Source organism: Somniosus microcephalus, chromosome 1, assembly GCF_052327205.1.
Source record: "Somniosus microcephalus isolate GS21.2 chromosome 1, FLI_Smic_1.0, whole genome shotgun sequence".
NCBI classification, from domain to species: domain Eukaryota; kingdom Metazoa; phylum Chordata; class Chondrichthyes; order Squaliformes; family Somniosidae; genus Somniosus; species Somniosus microcephalus.
The window spans coordinates 16,126,722-16,142,884 of record NC_140987.1 but is presented as its reverse complement, the minus strand read 5'-3'; the positions used below and the strand labels follow the sequence as shown (position 1 = coordinate 16,142,884).

Here is a 16,163-nt window from a genome sequence, read left to right as displayed (position 1 = left end):
GCAGTCCCTGCTCCTGTCCCCACAGGGAGTAAGAACCTCGAACCTGTTGGACAAGAGCAAGGGCTGCGGCTCCTCCAACACTACCTCCTGGATCCCCGTACCTGCCTCACTCGTAGTCACACCGTCCTGTCCCTGACCATGGGCTACATCTGAATTAATTAACTTCATAGGTGTGACCACCTCCTGATACACAGAGTCCAGGTACTTCTCCCCCTCCCTGATGTGTCGCAGTGTCTGAAGCTCAGACTCCAGCTCATCAACATGGAGCTGGAGTTCCTCTAGCAGCAGACACTTGTCACAGACGTAATCACCGCGAGCCTCAATGGGGTTCACCGGCTCCCACATCTCGCAACAGTAACACATCACCTGCTCCATTCTATGTAATTAATTAAATTTTTTATTGTTAGTTATGGACACCCTCTGCCCGATTATAGATGCTAGTATCCCCTTTAATTTATTGAGAGGGCAGGTGTGCAGAGGGCAGGTGAGGGAGGGCGGCCTTCCCGTACCATATCCCCCTGATCACCCTCAGGGAGAGGACCAGCCCAGGGAAGGGTGCAAGAGGCCGGGCAGGCTGAGCTGAGCTGAGCCTCTTGTTGCTGCCGCTGCTGCAGCCGGCCGGCCGGGCGGCTCCTGTCAATCACGCTGCCGGTTACCCCAGCAACCGACGAACACAATCACCCGCCGCCTGTCAATCACAGCCTCCGGCGCGTCCCGATTGGCCGAACCGGGCCTTTGATCCCCGCGCCGGGCATCCTGATTGGTCAGAGCGGGCGCTGTCAATCACTCGGTTTCCATGGGGATGGTCGGGGCAGCAGCAAAGGCGGGGGGAAGGAAGGAGAGCAATGGCAGGGATTTAAAGTGTGGGGCTCTCGGCTTCCCCTCGGTGCAATGCAACCGCGGATGACACGGTAAGGCTGGTGCAAGTGCTGCAGTGTGGCTGTGTCCGGGCAGGAAGGAAGGGCGCAAGAGGCAGCAGCAGATTCCGCTTATGTCAAACCAGGGTGAGGCTGGGGCTGGCAGCTGAGCCTGTGATTTCTGGAGCTGCAGCTCTCTCCAAACAGACAGTGTGATAGTGAGGGACCGCACGGACTGGGCTCCAGGCTGCAACCTACTGCGGGGGCTCAGGTGGGGTTATATGTAGAATAGTGGATACCTGGCAATAAGTTACACACTGGAACTTAATCGTACCCTATAATAAATAGAAAGAATGTATTTTATATTTATAAGGAATGTAATTGGAAGTGTTACAAGGGTGTTGGGGTATATCAGAGTGTTACAGTGCGGGGTGTGGGGTATATCAGTGTTACAGTGAGGGGTGTGGGGTATATCAGTGTGTTACAGTGAGGGGTGTGGGGTATATAAGAGTGTTACAGTGAGGGGTGTGGGGTATATAAGAGTGTTACAGTGAGGGGTGTGGGGTATATCAGAGTGTTACAGTGAGGGGTGTGGGGTATCTCAGTGTTGCAGTGAGGGTGTGGGGTATATCAGTGTGTTTCAGTGAGACTGTGTTTGATTCAATCTGTCGTAAAGAATGATCCTGAAGTAGACTGTGCTGTTTAATATTTGGTTCAATGTTGATGGATTTCACTGGTGTCACTCTCTCATTCTGCAGGTACAGTATGATGTCAGTTCCTAAATGGCTCCAGACACCTGTAGCTTGAATCTTGTTGCTTTCTGCTTTCGTTTGTGGGGTGATTGGGTTAATAGGTTGAATGTTCTTTTGATAGCTAGGTTAGCACAGGGTTAGATACAGAGTAAAGCTCCCTCTACACTGTCCTGTCAAACACTCCCAGGGCAGGTACAGCACGGGTTAGATACAGAGTAAAGCTCCCTCTGCACTGTCCCAATTGATGGACTGACCTCTTTGAGAACAGCACCCCATGCTGTATTAGTGTGGTCCCTGCAGTTTTGGGGACTGCTAACTTGTGTGGACGGTGGGCTGTGGGTCTGTGTGCACTGGGAGGTGGCCAACAGCTGCTCACCTTCTTTCACGAAGCCCCTTGCAGCCGGCAGAGAGAGTGGGGGCTCAGGGCTCGATTCAAACCCGTGTCATAGATGTCAAAGGGCAGTATTTAGCCCCTTCAGTGCTTCCGCTGCTCGCTCTTCACCTTCACCTTCTCCCTCTCGTTGCAGCTGCTCTTCCTGCAGTTCTCCTCCCCCCCCCACTCTCCCCTCCCCCCCTGCCCCCTCTCTCCCCCCCGCCCCCTCTCCTTGAACAACGTGGACCACTTTCCATACCTTGAGAGCCTACTGTCAACAAGGGCAGACGTCGACGACGAAGTCCAACACCGCCTTCAGTGTGCCAGTGCAGCCTTCGGTCGCCTGAGGAAGAGAGTGTTTGAAGACCAGGACCTCAAACCCGGCACCAAGCTCATGTTCTACAGAGCAGCAGTGATACCTGCCCTGCTGTATGCCTCAGAGACATGGACTGTGTACAGCAGGCACCTCAAAGCACTGGAGAGGTACCACCAACGCTGCCTCCGCAAGATCCTGCAAGTCCATTGGCAGGATAGGCGCACCAACGTCAGTGTTCTTGCTCAGGCCAACATCCCCAGCATCGAAGCTCTGACCACGCTCAATCAGCTCCGATGGACGGGCCACATCGTCCGCATGCCCGATACGAGACTCCCAAAACAAACGCTCTACTCGGAGCTCCGACACGGCAAGCGAGCCCCAGGTGGGCAGAGGAAACGCTTCAAGGACACCCTCAAAGCCTCCTTGAAAAAGTGTAACACCCCCACCGACACCTGGGAATCCCTGGCCCAAGACCGCACAAAGTGGAGGAGAAGCATCCGGGAAGGTGCCGAACACCTCGAGTCTCTTCACCGGGAGCAAGCGGAAGCCAAGCGCAAGGAGCGCACGTCAACCCAAGCACCCCACCCACCCATCCCGCACCTTCAACCACCGTCTGCTCCACCTGTGACAGAGACTGTAGGTCCCACATTGGACTCATCAGTCACCTGAGAACTCATTTTTTAATGTGGAAGTAAGTCATCCTCGGTTCCGAGGGACTGCCGAAGAGAAGAAGGATTGGGTTAATAGGTTGAATGTTCTTTTGATAGCTGGGTTAGCACAGGGTTAGATACAGAGTAAAGCTCCCTCTACACTGTCCCAATTGACGGACTGACCTCTTTGAGAACAGCACCCCATGCTGTATTAGTGTGGTACCTGCAGTTTTGGGGACTGCTAACTTGTGTGGACAGTGGGCTGTGGGTCTGTGTGCACTGGGAGATGGCCAACAGCTGCTCACCTCCTTTCACGAAGCCCCTTGCAGCCGCCAGAGAGAGTGGGGGCTCAGGGCTTGATTCAAACCCGTGTCATAGATGTCAAAGGGCAGTGTTTTAGCCCCTTCAGTGCTTCCGCTGCTCGCTCTTCACCTTCTCCCTCTCATTGCAGCTGCTCTTCCTGCAGTTCTCCTCCACCCCCACTCTCCTCTCCCCCCCCGTCACCCCCCTCTCTCTCTCCCCCCGCCCGCCCTCTCTCTCCCCCCCCGTCACCCCTCCCTCTCATCCCCCCCCCGCCCACCCCTCCCTCTCTCTCTCCCCCCCGCCCTCTCTCCCCCCGCCCCCCCCCTCTCTCTCCCCCCCCGCCCCCCTCTCTCTCCCCCCCCGCCCACCCCCTCTCTCTCCCCCCCCCGCCCACCCCCTCTCTCTCCCCCCCCCCCGCCCACCCCTCTCTCTCCCCCCCGCCACCTCTCTCTCTCTCTCCCCACCCTCTCTCTCCCCCCCCGCCCCCCTCTCTCTCCCCCCCCCCGCCCACCCCTCTCTCTCCCCCCCCGCCCACCCCTCTCTCTCCCCCCCCCCGCCCACCCCTCTCTCTCCCCCCCCGCCACCTCTCTCTCTCTCTCCCCACCCTCTCTCTCCCCCCCCGCCCCCCCTCTCTCTCCCCCCCCACCTCTCTCTCTCCCCCGCGCCCTCTCTCTCCCCCCCCCGCCCCCTCTCTCTTTCCCCCACCCCCTCTCTCCCCATTTTAAAAGAATTTAAGGATGGCATTTTTTGACCAGTTTTTGAAGGTCAGTAGGTTAATATGTCATGGATGAGAAATTGAACTTTAATTTCTGAAGCTAATAAATGGTGAAGGAATGAATGGTACACAGGAATGATCACGATGCTGTGAATGTGTTTAATGTTGAGTAAGTCCAATAAAGTCAGAAAGTTGTGGGTTCAAATCTCACTCCAGAGAAGTGAGAACATAATCCAGGCTGACACTCCAGTGCAGTACTGAGGGAGCGTCGCACTGTCGGAGGGTCCGTACTGAGGGAGCGCTGCACTGTCGGAGGGGCAGTACTGAGGGAGCGCCGCACTGTCGGAGGGTCAGTACTGAGGGAGTGTGCACTGTCGGAGGGTCCGTACTGAGGGAGCGCTGCACTGTCGGAGGGTCAGTACTGAGGGAGTGTGCACTGTCGGAGGGGCAGTACAGAGGGAGTGCCGCACTGTCGGAGGGGCAGTACAGAGGGAGCGCCGCACTGTCGGAGGGGCAGTACAGAGGGAGCGCCGCACTGTCGGAGGGGCAGTACTGAGGGAGCGCCGCACTGTCGGAGGGGCAGTACAGAGGGAGCGCCGCACTGTCGGAGGGGCAGTACAGAGGGAGCGCCGCACTGTCGGAGGGGCAGTACTGAGGGAGCGCCGCACTGTCGGAGGGGCAGTACAGAGGGAGCGCCGCACTGTCGGAGGGGCAGTACTGAGGGAGCGCCGCACTGTAGGAGGGGCAGTACTGAGGGAGCGCCGCACTGTCGGAGGGGCAGTACAGAGGGAGCGCCGCACTGTCGGAGGGGCAGTACAGAGGGAGCGCCGCACTGTCGGAGGGGCAGTACTGAGGGTGTGCTGCACTGTCAGAGGGGCAGTACTGAGGGAGAGCTGCACTGTCGGAGGGGCAGTACTGAGGGAGTGCTGCATTGTCGGAGGGGCAGTGCTGAGGGAGCGCCGCACTGTCGGAGGGGCAGTACAGAGGGAGCGCCGCACTGTCGGAGGGTCCGTACTGAGGGAGCGCTGCACTGTCGGAGGGGCAGTACTGAGGGAGCGCCGCACTGTCGGAGGGACAGTACTGAGGGAGAGCCGCACTGTCGGAGGGGCAGTACTGAGGGAGCGCCGCACTGTCGGAGGGGCAGTACAGAGGGAGCGCCGCACTGTCGGAGGGGCAGTACTGAGGGAGCGCCGCACTGTCGGAGGGGCTGTACTGAGGGAGTGCCGCACTGTTGCAGGGGCAGTACTGAGGGAGTGCTGCACTGTTGCAGGGGCAGTACTGAGGGAGCGCCGCACTGTCGGAGGGGCTGTACTGAGGGAGTGCCGCACTGTTGCAGGGGCAGTACTGAGGGAGTGCTGTAGTGTCGTAGATGCCGTCTTTCAGATGAGACGTTAAACCAAGGCGCGACTGCTTTCTTGTGGAAGATAAAGATCCCACGGCCACTATTGAAAGAGCAGAGGAGTTCTCCCCGTTGTTCTGGGGCCAATATTTATCCCTCAGTCAACATCAGTAAAACAGATTATCTGGTCGTTATCACATTGCTGTTGTGGGACCTTGCTGTGCACAAACTGGCTGCTGCGTTTCCACATTACAACAGTTATTACATTTCAAAAAGTACTTCATTGGCTGTGAAGCGCTTTGGGAGATTTTGCTTTTCTTTCTATCTATGTGCCAGTGTGTACATTTCAATCTCCTGACTCTGGCCTGTTTTGCATCCCTCCTTCCCTCAGCTCCACCATCAGTAGGAGGGCCTTGTTACCCTTGCATACCGCCCTAACCCCACCTCCCCTCCCCAAGTCTCCCCAGACTCCTCTCCCTCACTCCCCTCCTTCAAAACATACCTCTGTCGCCACATCTCCACCCACCCCAAGCCGTCTGATTTTTCAGTACTTTACTGGAATTTCAGGGCTTTACCCTGTTAAAGATACCCCATCAATGCAAGCGCTTGTTGTTTACCATCTCTGGCCGGTGCCATTTGTAAAGATTTGTGCTGGTTAATCTTAATATAATCACCAGCTGCCTTCAATAGCTTTTATTTTTTCCTTTCTTGCTTCAAAGAAGGCCAGACAGTACATCCTGAATTAACGTAATGAGGTTGCTTTGAAGAGAACGCATTGCACTTAGCTGTGTGGAGTTCTGGAGGCTGCTGCAGTTTCTGCACTGGGCTGTTTATTAATTGACTGATCTAAATATGAATGTGTCCTCCCGTGTAGTTTCATGTCTGCGAAGCCTTGACTCTGGTGTGGAGGGAGCCCTGTAATGTGCAAGTGTGAAAACAGAAAGCGGGCGATAGCCTCCTCATTAACCTTGTGGTGTGATATTATGAGCATTCGTGCTATCGGCCCTTTTGATCTTGAGCGATTGATAGCCGCTCTTCAAAGGAATTAACAAAGAAAAGAAAGACTTGTATTTATTAATACAGCGCCTTTCATGACCTCAGGAAGTCCCACAGTGTTTTACAGCCAATTAAGTACTTTTTTTTTTGAAGTGTAGTCACTGTTGTAATGTAGGAAACATGGCCGCCAATTTGCGCAAACAAGCCCCCGCAAACAGCAATGTGATAATGACCAGATAATCTGTGTTTTTAGTGATGTTGGTTGAGGGATAAATTTTGACCCCAGGACACCGGAGAGATCTCCCCTGCCCTTCTTCGAGTAGTGCCATGGGATCTTTAAAATGGCCACCTGAGAGGTTTAAAGTCTCATCCGAAAGATGTCACTTCTGACAGCGCAGCGCTCCCTCAGTACTGCACTGAAGTGTCAGCCTAGATTGTTGTGCTCAAGTCTCTGGAGTGGGGCTTGAACCTTCTGACTCAGAGGTGAGGGTGCTGCCCACTGAGCCACGGCTAAGAACAACAACAGCTCGCATTCAAATAGTGCCTTTGACATAGTAAAACAAGGCACTTCACAGGAGCGTAATCAGACAAGAATTGTCCCCAAGCTAAAGAAAGAGGTATTAGGACAGGTGACTAAAAGCTTGGTCAAAGAGGTAGGATTTAAGCAATGTCTTAAATGAGGAGAGGGCGGTAGAGAAGCGGAAAGGTTTAGGGAGGGAATTCCAGAGCTTAGGGCCCAGGCAGCTGAAGGCACAGCCAATGGTGGAGCGACTAAAATTGGAGATGCTCAAGAGGCCAGAATTGGAGGAGCGCAGAGATCTCTGGGGGTTGTGGGGCTGGAGGAGGTTACAGAGATAGGGAAAACAAGGGTGAGCATTTTAAAATCAAGGTGTTGATGGACCGGGAGCCAATGTAGTTCAGCGAGCACCGAGGTGATGGCTGGAGAGTCTAGAACTAGGGGGCACAGTCTCAGGATAAGGGGTCGGCCGAGGATAGACCGAAATGAGGAGGAATTTCTTCACTCAGAGAGGATTGTGAATCTTTGGAATTCTCTGCCCCAGAGGGCTGTGAATGCTCAATCGTTGAGTATATTCAGGACTGAGATCGATAGGTTTTTGGACTCTAGGGGAATCAAGGGATATGGAGATAGGGCAGGAAAGTGGAGATGAGGTGGATGATCAGCCATGATCTTATTGAATGGCGGAGCAAACTGGAGGGGCCGAATGGCCGACTCCTGCTCCCAATTCTTATGTTCTTATGTAAAGGTCCAATAAAATAATTAATAATCCAGCAGCTCTCTGTGGCCAAAAACTGTTTGGATCTTCAAACTCCATAGGCGATTCCCATTCCAGTGTGACACCTCTACATGAAGGATCTGCACTCGGCCCAGGGATGGGAGAAGGTTCATCCTTTTCATCATAAGAAAGTGTTCCTGAAAGATTGAACAGGCTGGAAAAGAGAAGACTGAAAAGTGATCAGACGGAGATCTTTAAAATGGTGAAAGGGTTTGATAGGGTAGACGTAGAGAAGATCTTTCACTTGTGGAGGGGAGAGTCCAAAACTAGGGGTCATCAATATAAGATAGTCACTAATAAATCCAATAGGGAATTCAGAGTGGTTAGAATGTGGAACTCGCTACCACAGGGCGTGGTTGAGGTGAATATCAGAGATGCATTTAAGGGGATGCTGGATAAACACATGAGGGAGAAGGGAATAGAAGGATATGCTGGTAGGGTGAGATGAAGTAGAATGGGGGGGAGGCTCGTGTGGGGCATTAAACCAGTTGGGCCGAATGGCCTGTTTTCTGTGCTGTAAATTCTATGTAAGCAGGTCTCATCAGTGGACGCTCAGTCGTCGAGTATATTCAAGGCTGAGATCGATAGATTTGTGGACTCTAAGGGAGTGGGGATCGGGGCGGGAAGGTGGAGTTGAGGTCGAAGATCAGCCATGATCTTATTGAATGGCGGAGCAGGCTCGAGGGGCCGGTTGGCCGACTCCTGCTCCTGTTTCTTATGTTCTTATCAAAGAACTCGCTGCGGAAAAAAAAACCGTGCTGATATTCCGTCCGTTGTCATCGAAATCGAAGGGCGACTGATGATGATGGCGATTACTGTTCCATGGCGTCATTGTTTACACCACGGCTGTGCAGTTTACGGCCCAGGTTACCAGATCAGGAATGGTGCGACCTGCTCCTGGGTAACCGGTATAACCGTTAGAAGCCGGTTTGAACCCATTTCCCATTTTAACTTGGAAAATAATGCTCAGGATTTCCACTTGCTCGATACATTATCATCTAATTGAGGTGTTTAAAATGATAGAGTAGATAGAGAGAAACTATTTCCTCTGGAGAGAGAGTCCAGTGTGAGGGGAACAGGCTTAAAATTAGAGCCAGGCCGTTCAGGGGTGATGTCAGGAAGCACTTCTTCACACAAAGGGTGGTGGAAATCCGGAACTCTCGCCCCCAAAAGGCTGTGGATACTGGGGGTCAATTGGAGCTTTCCAGACTTGGTTTAATAGATTTTTGTTGGGGAAGGGTATCCAGGGATATGGAGCAAAAGCGGGTGAATGGAGTTGAGATACAGACCAACCGTGATCTGATTGAATGGTGGAAGAGGCTCAAAGGGCCAAATGGCCTCCTCCTGTTCCTATGTTTGCCAGTTAGTTGGGTGTATCGACGCTGGATGAGGGCTGAGCATCGATCTCGGCTGTGACTCCAACCATGGTGGAATAGCCTACAACATTCGCACCTTAAGCACAGCCACCTGGGCGACGTATTGGAAGGTGGCAGGGCCCGTGGACTGTACCCCAGCAGGTCTCGCTGATGGTGGGAGAGGCATTTTGCTTTTTGTCCGTGATGCATAACTATTGAGTTCCTTACCTTGGTCAGTGCCATTGCAGCAGTGGGGAGGGGCGGGGGAACCATGTACGCAGGTTGGGGAGGGGGGCGGGCTCACAACACACAAGTGCGGAGTGTGATGGTGATGGGTGCATCCACTGTGCAAAGCATGCAACAACCACACTCTGGACCCCCTCCCCCAGCCCCTTTGCCTCTCTTCCCCTCCTTTGAGAGAACTTGCATTTATATAGCACCTTTTATGACCTCAGGACATCCCAAAACTCTTTACAACCAATGAAATACTTTTGAAGTGTGGTCACTGTTGTAATGTACGAAACGTGGCAGCCAGTTTGCGCTCAGCAAGATCCTGGCATGGACACAATGGGCAAGTGGCTGCCTTCCATGTCATAGTTTTTCTATGATTCTATCCCACAAACAGCAATGTGATAATGCTTTTAGTGATGTTGGTATGGGATAAATATTAGCCAGGACAGCGGGGATAACTCTCCTGCTCTTCTTCGAAATAGTGCCATGGGATCTTTTACATCCACCTGAGAGGGCTGACGGAGCCTCGCTTTAACATCTCATCCGAAAGACACAACAGCTTCCTCTAAGCCCACCTCTGTGTCCGTGCTTTCGGTCACCTGCTCTAGGTTCCTGCTCAGAGCCCAATTCTCCCTCAATAAACAACACTCGAAGCTTCACACCGTCCAGGACAGAGCAGCTCAGTTGATTGGTGCCCTTGCCACAGCACTCGATATCCACCCTTCCATCAATGGCACACCGTGCGTGGTTGCATTGTGCACGATCGACAGGATGCACTGCAGCAACTCGCCAAGGTTACATCGCCAGCACATTCCTCCCCGGTGCCCTCCGACACCGAGAATGACAAGAGCAGCAATGTCATGGGAACCTCCAAGTTCCCTTCCTGATTTAGGCTTGTGTCACTGGGTCAAAATCCTGGAACTCCCTCCCTAACAGCACTGTGGGAGCACCCTCACCACACGGACTGCAGCGGTTCAAGAAGGCGGCTCACCACCACCTTCTCGAGGGCAACTAGGGATGGGCAATAAATGCCGGCCTTGCCAGTGACGCCCACATCCCAAAAATACAAAATTCCGGCAATTAAAATAGGAAGGAGAGGGTGATATGACCCATGTCTTTAAAAAAAAAACTTTCAATAGTGGTTGCACCGACGTGTTGGAGAACAGCTGCTGGACCAGTTGTTTCCCACAGGGAAAGACGGAGTGTCAAATCCAATTTATTCCCCACCCTTCTCATAGTGGCTGCTGGGTTGCCTGCATTACATCAGTGACTGCACTTCTTAAAAATACTTCACCCGCTGCAAAGTGCTTTGGGATGTCTTGAGGTCGTGAAAGGCGCTATATAAATGCGAGTTCTTTCTTGCACAAAGCCTCCGTTCCCCTTTCCCTTCTTCCCCTCCCCTTCCTTTTTCCCCTTCCCTCGTTCCGCCCTCCCTCCCCTTCCTGCCTCCTTTCTTCCTCCCTTTCTTCCTTCCTATCTCTTTCCTTCTCTCCTTTTCTTCTTCCGCTTGCTCTCTCTCTCTCTGCCCTCTTTCCATTCCTGATTCCTTGCCTTCTATTTTCACCGGACCTTGCACAGCTAAATGCAAGTCTTTCATTTTTTCTTTTTACCCCATCTCCTTTTGTCTGATGGCTTTGATGCGCTGACTGTTGACAACAAGATCTCTGCAATCACCAGGCCACTGGGTTTGTCCACAGCCTAGCTGAACATCTTCACAGCCGTTTCTGAGCTTGGGCCTTACAACAACAATACCAACAACAGCTTGTATTTATACAGCGCCTTTAATACCGTAAAATGTCCCAAGGCGCTTCACAGGAGCATTTATCAAACAAAATTGGACACCGAAGAGCCGCAGAAGGAGATATTAGGGCAGGTGACCAGAAGCTTGGGCAAAGAAGTCGGTTTTAAGAAGCGTCTTAAAGGAGGAGAGAGAGGTAGAGAGGCGGAGAGGTTTAGAGAAGGAAATTCCCTAAAACCTTTAAGAGGTTTAGGGCCCAAGTCGCCAAGGGTGAGGTGATGAAAATCAGGGATGCGCAAGAGGTCAGTGTTGGAGGAGACCGAGGTCTTGGAGGGTTGTGGGGCTAGAGGAGGTTAGAGAGAGAGGGGGAAGGGCAAGGCCATGGAGGGACTTGAAAATACAACGATGAGAATTTTAAAATTGAGGCTTTGCGGACCGGGAGCCATTGTAGGTCAGCCAGCATCAGGGTGATGGGTGAACAGGACTTGGTGCGAGTTAGGACATGGGCAGCAGAGTTTTGGATGAGCTCAAGGCTCATAGGCTGTATAAGCCTCGAAGCTACTAAGACAATATGAGCTCAGTTTATCTGCCTTGCCCACCGGACCTGCCTAATCTCTCTGCCTCTCTCACTCTCACTCTCTCTCTCTGCTCACTTTCATCATGACCTTTGCTTCTGTGCAAGGCAGAATGTGGTTGGAGGGGATTAATAGGTTACACTTCCTGATGGTTGCCTTGACAACGATGATTCTTCTGTTGCGCTCATTGTGTGTGCACTAATCCGCAGCGGGTTAGACTGTGCGGAGAGTGGATCAGTAAGAGGAATCGGCCAACAAAGCTAAATATTAAGCTTCATTTTCTCAAACAAAAGTCCAACGAAAGATCCTTAACCCTTTTAGTCCCAAAGCACAGGTTATAAAATGACCAGACAGACAGTGTTTGGCTCGGTTTCTCTGGGCGATGCTGTGAGTTACAGATTCACTTCATCTCTATTGGTTTCTGCGTTATGTAACGTTAGTCGTCACTCGGGAGTATCTGGCGGTTTAGTCGAGTTGGGGAAGGGCACCTGGACCTTTGTGTTTGTCACGATTAAGAACGGTAAAGCAGGGCGGGGTAACGCTTTACTATCCATGGCAACCAGTGTCCCCATCAAACACTCCTAGGGCAGGTCCAGCACAGGTTAGATACAGAGTAAAGCTCCCTCTACACTGTCCCATCAAACACTCCCAGGGCAGGTACAACATGGGTTAGATACAGAGTAAAGCTCCCTCTACACTGTCCCATCAAACACTGCCAGGGCAGGTACAGCACGGGTTAGATACAGAGTAAAGCTCCGTCTACACTGCCTCATCAAACACTCCCAGGGCAGGTACAGCACGGGTTAGATACAGAGTAAAGCTCCCTCTGTCCTTTACCACATTAGCCATCCTGTGACCTCTCTTAATTCGTTGTATCAAATTATGACTCGTTTTGTTCCCTGCGTACACACCCACTCCGAATCTTTACCCACTAGATTGGGACAGCCCAAACCTAATTCATATCCGACCCTTACAGCCACGTCTCTGTGGAGACTTTCCCCCCCCCCCCCACCATCAGTCTGGCTGGATTTTACACAATATTTACAGCACAGAAACAGGCCATTCGGCCCAACTGGTCCGTGCCGGTGTTTATGCTCCACACAAGCCTCCTCCCGCCCCTCTTCATCTCACCCCATCAGCATATCCTTCTATTCCTTTCTCCCTCATGTGTTTATCGAGCTTCCCCTTAAATGCATCTCTGCTATTCACCTCAACCACTCCCTGTGGTAGCGAGTTCCACATTCTCACCACTCTTGAGTAAAGAGGTTTCTCCTGAATTCCCGATTGGATTTACTAGTGACTATCTTATATTTATTGCCCCTAGTTCTGGTCTCGCCAGCAAGTGGGAACATCTTCTCTACGTCTACCCTATCAAACCCTTTCATAATTTTAAAGTCCTCTGTCCGGTCACCCCTCGGCCTTCTCTTTTCTAGAGAAAAGAGCCCCAGCCTGTTCAGCCTTTCCTAATAGATTTGAAGCCAGTTTCTGCAGCCTTCTAAAGATGGCGAGAGCCTTGTGGAGAGTCCATTAACGCACTCATTGGCTCTTTACACGGCTGAGCTGTGCTGCAGAGAGGAAAGAGTGAACAGGAGGCGACTTGGCTCCAACAGCGTAACTACAGGAGAAGAGGCGTCCGCTATAAGCCTCGACTGTGCCAGGATACGGACAGAGTGGTGGCAGGCCTCCTGTACCTGAGGCTGCATTGCACTAATAATTAATAACTCCTCACACGGCCCATGCATTATTTAACACGGGAGAGGAATTGCCCATCTGCTCTGCTCTCTCGCTGTTTTATCAGAGAATCGTACAGCACAGAAGGAGGCCATTCGGCCCATCGTGCCTGTGCCAGCTCTTTGAAAGAGCTCTCCAATTAATCCCACTCCCCTGCTCTTTCCCCATAGCCCTAAAAAAAATCCATTTCAAAGAAAATAACAGGCACGATGGGCCGAATGGCCTCCTTCTGTTTTGTATGATTTTAAGATTCTAAATATTTATCCAATTCCCTTTTTGAAAGTTAGTATTGAATCAGCTTCCACCACTCATTGCAACTCAACGAACAAAACAACAAGAGCTAATTAACTAGCTAATTAACCTTCAGTACGAGCGGTGTTCTAATTGAAGTATTTAAAATGATCAAAGGACTTGTTGAGTAATTACTTTGTGTCAGTCTTCATGCTAGAGGAAGAGGATAATATACCTGACATTCCAGGGAAACTAATAATAAATCTATTAGAAAAAATAATGGCACTAAAGATTGGCAATTCCCTAGGACCTGATGGTTTCCACCCCAGGGCTTCAAAGGAAATAAGTGAGGAAATTGCAGATGCTTCAGTCATAATCTTCCAAAGCACTCTCGATTCAGGATCTTTCCCCTTGGAGTGGAGAATTGCAAATGTAACTCCATTATTTAAGAAAGGCGAGAGAGAAACCAGGAAATGAGAGACTAATCATCTGTTGTGGGGAAGCTATTGGAATCTATAATTAAGGACAGAGTGACTGAGCACTTGGAGAAATTTGAGCTGATTAAAGAAAGCCAAAATGGATTTCTAAAGGGTAGGTCATGTCCAACAAACCTAATTGAATGTTTTGAGAAAGTAACTGAAGTGGTGGACAGTGGCATGTCTACATAAGAACATAAGAAATAGGAGCAGGAGTCGGCCACTTGGTCCCCCGAGCCAGCTCCGTCATTCAATGAGATCATGGCTGATCTGATCTTGGCCTCAACTCCACTTCCCTGCCTGTTCCCTGTAGTGTATGTACTTTGCAGAAGGAACTATATTCTGCAGCCCCTGTATACTGCAGTACCAGTAGTGACCACCCCTGTATATAAGCCTGTGTAGTAACTTTGCATAGTTAGTTCCAGTTTGTCTCCACTCAGTAAAGACCTGTTATAACCAACTCCTGCAGTCCGTGTCTCAATTACACACGGACATAATACTGGTGACGAGCAGATCCGAACTTACCTACAGTCTGCACCACCTCATGGGGATCCATCCCTGAAGCGAAGTTATCAGAGGTTGAGGCCAGAAGGAAGAAAGTAAAAAAAATAAAACGAACAGAAGAAACAGGCGTCGACCGTGGGCATCCGCCTCTGATTCATCGGAGTTGAAGATTTGCAGGAGAGGCTGTTGAGAGCGGGGCTTGGTTATCCTGTCGATGGTGTTTCAGCTAATCGGGCTGGTGGCAGGTAGTACACCGATCCTTCCTGGGCTGCGGCAGTCTAGAGCTCGATCGGGTGGCTTTTCAATGGGGCCGAGCAGCGTTGTCGGGAAGAGGAGAGCGAGAGAGAGGGTGGAGCACACAGGGCGCGGCCGGTGCTACGAAGCCGGGCAGCGTACAAACCCAAAAAGAGGGAGGCAAGTATCCCGCAGGGTTGCTCCGACGACGGGGAAATAATTTTTTTTTAAATTAGAAGCGCAGAAAGCCGCGAGGAGCTGCAGTTTGCTACGGGAACCGCGGAGAGCGGCGTTAGCAGCAGCGCGGGGGGAAGTGCGCGAAGACCATAGGGCATCGCCATCAAGGCATAAAACGCCAGCAACAGCGCTAGCAGCAGCGGAGGAGACAGAAGGCGCAGGAGGCGCCATCTTAATCCAGCGGGGAAGAAGGCAAAGTGCGGGAGGCGCCATCTTAGATTTCCAAGATGCCGAAGACTGGCAATATCACTGCCATCGATAATGCAATAGAAGACTGGACCACGTATGTGGAAAGAGTCGAGGTATATTGCGAGGCAAACGAAGTAGCCGATGAGAAAAAGGCATCGGTACTACTAAACTTAATGGGCGCAAGAACGTATGGTCTATTACGGAACCTGATTACTCCAGCCAAACCGAAGGCGAAGAGTTTTAATGAAATTGTTGATATCCTACAGGAACACCTAAATCCTACACCGCTGCTGATAGCAGAAAGATTTAAATTCCACAAGAAAAATCAGCATAAAGATGAGAGCAATGCTGATTACCTTACGGAACTACGCAAGCTATCAAAGCACTGCCAGTTCGGAGCAGGACTGGCAGATACCCTATGGGACAAATTTGTCTGTGGACTCCTGAGTGAAGGAACCCAGAAGAGGTTACTCTCAGAGAAAGAGCTGACGCTAGATAAGGCTTTCAGCGTGGCAGTATCGTACGGAGCAGCAGCAAGGGGAGCTGCGGAAATACAGCAAAAGCCACAGGAATACGGCACCCACGAAATGACACGGGGATTTGCAAAATGTTATCGCTGCGGCAGAACAACCCATGACCAGAAGGACTGCTGGTCCAAGGACAAAATATGTAGGCAATGCGGAAAGATGGGACACATTGCACGAGTTTGGAGGTCTGGGAAGAAGACCAACGACAACAAAAAGGCTACTAAGGAACAGTACAGGAAAGTACAAAAGATGACGGACAGTAGTTCCGAAGACCAGAAGAGTGATAGTGAATCCGGGAACAAGAGACTAAGCTGTCTCAAACTTTACAACATAATCGCAAAAGAGGATCACCGAACCATTTGGGTCACCCTCACGATAGCAGGGTCCCAAGTCAAAATGGAATTGGATAAAGGATCAGCTCTGACCGTCATGAATCGACGAGACTACGAGCGGCTATTCTCACACATACCCTTGAAAGAGACATCCATTGTCTTGAAGATGTATACGGGGCAAAAAGTATACCCCAGTGGAAAAATAAG

General features: G+C 51.4%; 1 protein-coding gene across 1 annotated transcript in view; it reads left to right on the top strand.

Annotated features, from left to right (window-relative positions):
- Positions 1–808: 808 nt before the first annotated feature.
- Positions 809–16,163, top strand: part of LOC147123949 (serine/threonine-protein kinase NIM1-like) — a 74,385-nt gene continuing 59,030 nt past the window's right edge. Inside the window, exon 1 of the mRNA XM_085969922.1 lies at positions 809–911. The gene's annotated coding sequence lies outside the window, so the exon portion shown is untranslated. The remainder of the gene's footprint in view (positions 912–16,163) is intronic.